The sequence below is a fragment of the Chinchilla lanigera genome, unplaced genomic scaffold (assembly GCF_000276665.1).
Source record: "Chinchilla lanigera isolate Chin_1 unplaced genomic scaffold, ChiLan1.0 scaffold00081, whole genome shotgun sequence".
NCBI lineage: Eukaryota > Metazoa > Chordata > Mammalia > Rodentia > Chinchillidae > Chinchilla > Chinchilla lanigera.
In genome coordinates, this window is record NW_004955482.1 from 4,897,341 (window position 1) to 4,901,191 (window position 3,851).

A 3,851-nucleotide genomic window follows, 5' to 3' on the forward strand; every position below is an offset into this window, starting at 1 on the left:
TTATCTGTTCCTCAGCTGATGGGCACCTGGGCTCTTTCCAGGGTTTGGTTCTCACAGACTGGGAAGCTGTGGGCGTGGCTGCGGGTGCATCGCCCTCATCCTCGCACAAGATGCTCTTTCTTCCTCGGACGCTATGCTGGCAGGGGCGGGCCCTGGGTGGCGAGGGCCTCGGCGGGGGGGACAGGCGGCCTGCAGTCCAGACAGGGCTTTCAGGGTGGCGCTGGGAGAGCTCTCTGTGAGGCGCTGAGCCCAAGGTGCCAGCCTGTGGCGCCAGCAAGCACAGCCGCGCGCCGTGTTTGCCTGGGCTGTGGAGCCTCACCTGCCCCCAGCTGCGGGCTCAGTTGGTCCCGGTCCACCAGGAGCCTTAGAGAACCCCCAAGGCGAGGGAGCCTGGGGAATCGGATTGCTGGCCCAGAGGTGGACAGGTATCGGCCAGTGCAGCCATGTCCCCTCTTCTCCCTGGCCAGAGGGCAGGGCCAGGGCTGGGCCCGGGCTGACCTGCCTGTGTTTGTCAAGTGACTGACAGATGTGGGGAGCAGAGGCGCTCAGGCTGGTGCACTCTGATATGCTGGTCCCCTCTCTCTTACTATCCTCACTGTGGGTGGAGCCTTTTCCAGGGGTCACAGCCCCGGCAACAGCATGCACGCAGGAGCCTGGGTCTCCTCCTCTGAGCCAGTGGACTCAGCCTTTATTTATTTAGGCTTTTAGGTCAGGGTCTTACTGTGTAAGTTCAGGCTGAATTCAGGCTGAATTGAATTCTCAGTGTAGTTCATGCTGGCCTCGAACTCAGGGTGATGCTCCTGCCTCAGCCTCCTGAGTGCTGGGATTCCAGGCATGTGCCACTGAATTTGCCTTTTTGTTTGTTTGAGACACGGTCTCGCTATGTAGTTCAGCCTGGGCTTGCATACACTATGGAGCCCAGGTTGGCCTGGAACTTGCAGTGATCCTTCTGTCTCAGCCTCCCAAGTGCTGGGATTACAGGTGTGCATCACTCTGCCTGGTTTAAACTTGCCTTCTCAAGAAGGGTGACAGACTGCCTTGGGACAGGTGTAGGGTGTGTCCCAAGCACCATCTATGTCTGTCACTCACCCTTCCCTAGTGGCAGCCGCCTTTCCCAGCCATGCCTGGGGGCTTCCAGTTCCCAGCTCCTTTGGAAGCAGGTCCCCAGGGTGAGGAAAGGCCCTGCAATTTTTCTGCGCACAGTTCTGGGGCCCATGTGAGGCAATGGTGGACACAGGCCCTTTGCATGGGCTCGGAGGCCCAGCCTGTGCCCCGGGGGCTGCTGGGAAGCCTGCCTGGGCGTGAGCCCAGCTGCTCCTGCTTCTCCACGCTGCCTGGCGGGCCTTTTGGGGCGGGAAGTGTGAGCTGAGGCCACGGCTGTTTGGAGAACCAGATCAGTCTGCTGGGTTTCTCCTGGGGCTGAGGCTGGTGCCAGGGCCTTTACCTAGCTGGAAATGAGGACCACGGGCAGGTGAAGACCACACCCTGAGCGTGCCAAGGTGTAAGTGCTAAAGGCAGGGGGTATGGGGGTCACGCTTGCTCCTGCATCTCCTGGGCCACGCCTGACTGCCAGCGTCCCCCCAGGCCCGCTGCAGCACACTGCCGCCAGCGCAGGTCTGCATTCGTTTGCTCAAACTCACACATTTTAATTAACTGAGTGCCTACTATGTGCTGGGGATACAGAAGTGAGCTGGAGCTGACAGTCTAGACACAAAAGGTGGTGTCTAAGTGGCAAATAAATGCCCACATGAACTACAGCTGGGGAGAAAGGGTGAAGGGAAGGAGTCCAGTAGTGGATTAGTGGATTAGTGAGCACTGCAGGATCAGTGAGGATTGTCTTTTCTTTCTTTTTTTTTTTTGAGACAGGGTCTCACTATGTAGTTCAGGCCGGTCTTGAACTCACTATGAGCTCCGGCTGGACTGGAACTCATGGTGATCCTCCTGCCTCAGCCTTCCAAGTGCTGGGATTACAGGAGTGTGTCAGTATGCCCAGCCAGTGAGGGACTTTCTATGGAGGTGACATTGTGAACCTGAAGAGGGACAACTGCTGGGCTGGGGGGGAGGAACAGCCTGTGCAAAGGTCCCGTGGCAGGGATGAACTTGACTAGCTGTCCAAGTTCTCCAGAAGGAGGGGTTGAATAATTAGAAGCAGTCAGGCTGGAACACTGGGAGGCATGCAACACCCCTTCTCTCGACCTCATCTGGCCTGCAGCATTTTCTGTTTGCCGCCCATATCGATGGGTGGCTTCCCAGCACCAGCCTCAGCCTCCCCACCTGCAAAACGGGTGTGCTGGGAGTCTTTCCCGGGTAGAGGCTGATCGTGACACGTCCTGGAATCGCTGTCAGTGATTATTTATTACCGGCAACTGCAGTCCGGGTTCCTGGGAGGGGCACGGTGCTCTCTGGCAGTTGTTCCAAGCTGCTGGGGGCTCGAGTTGCTCAAGGGGGTGCGGGGCTGCAGAAAGCGTGGCCCTGGGAGCGAGTGGGGGGATGCTGCAGGGCTTCCTGCTCCTCCTTGAGTCAAGGCTGGGACACCCAGGCCGGAGCACCAGCTGCCCGGGTCAGCTGCAGGGCTTAGGTTCTTAATCTCCCGCGCCTCAGTTTCTCTGTCTGTAACACAGGCTCAGAGCATGGGTACTGTTCCCTGGGCCGTGGAAGGCAACAGCCTTGCACAGGAAAGAGCCCCGGCGGTTCCTCCTGCACCACCCCAGAGCAGGTCTCACGGAGATGCAAATCCAGGGGTGATTTCAGGTGACTCCAGAGAGCAGCTTCGGGAGGCTGGTGAGGGCTCGGTCCACTCCCACCCCAGGGCCCGGGGAGGGAGCCAGGGGCCTCCCTCAGGCTTGGCCTGTCCATGGGGGTTCCCACGCAGTCTGGGTGGGCGCCAGGGGGCGGGCGGATGGGGCCGGAAGAGAGGGGGCCCCTGACCTATGATCCCTCCAGTTCCAAACTGCACCCCTCATACACTTCCCTTTCCATAGGGGGCCCCCAAATACTCCCAACTCAAGGCCTGAGGGGTGCAGAGGGGCCCAGGCTGCAGAAGGCCCGGCACCGCTCCTTGGAGGGGCGGACGCGCGGGGCGGGGGGTGTCCCTGGAAGCCGCAGCAGCCTCTCCGCCGCAGCCGCCGCTCCCCTCTCTCCCTGGGGGTTCTCAGATGTTGCCAGATGGTAGAAGCGAATCTGCTGAGACGTCACTCCAAAAAAGGAAAGTTGAACTGAAAAAAAAAATTCAAACTCCAACATCTAGGGGAAGGTGGGGGAGAACGACGCCGCAGGCTGGGGCTCCCCGGGACTCCGCGGCCTGGACCGACTCCTGGCCGGAGGGGGCAGACTTGGACTTGGGGCGGGGTGGGCACACAGCTGTCCTGCCGAGCCCGCCTGCGGGCCGGGCGCCCCACGCGCGACCCTGGGTGTGCGCGTGTGACCAGCACCTGCGGCTGCGCCCGTGCAAGTGTCCCCGAGTGGGTGTCCCTGCATGCCACACTCCTGAGCCCACTGTGACCGCCGGGGCAGGGCCCAAGGTCAGACACCGCCCCCACCCGCACTCGGGCCCCCGCCCCGCGAGCACTCGCGTGGGGGGAGACCTGTACTCCGCTGGGCCGGACCCCCGGCTGCCAGCGGTCCGCGTGCGTCCCCGATGGGCTCCGTGGGTGGCCTCCTCGCGCCCCCGCGGCCACTCCCGGGTTATAATTTAATCCTGAAACGCGACTCCCAGGGCAGCGTGGGGGAGGGGCGGCGGGGGCCGCGTTCCCCTCCTCCCTCGGCCCGGAGCTGCGGAAAAGCAACTCGGCGTCGCGCCCGAGCGCTCGTGCGCGTGTGCGATCGCGTGCGCAGGCGGGCACGCGCGGGCC

General features: G+C 62.0%; 1 long non-coding RNA gene across 1 annotated transcript in view; it reads right to left on the reverse strand.

Moving 5' to 3' along the window:
• Nucleotides 1-2,336: 2,336 nt before the first annotated feature.
• LOC106146511 overlaps nt 2,337-3,851 on the reverse strand; it is a 4,338-nt gene continuing 2,823 nt past the window's right edge. Inside the window, exon 2 of the long non-coding RNA XR_001230974.1 lies at nt 2,337-3,215. This is a non-coding gene — a long non-coding RNA (uncharacterized LOC106146511). The remainder of the gene's footprint in view (nt 3,216-3,851) is intronic.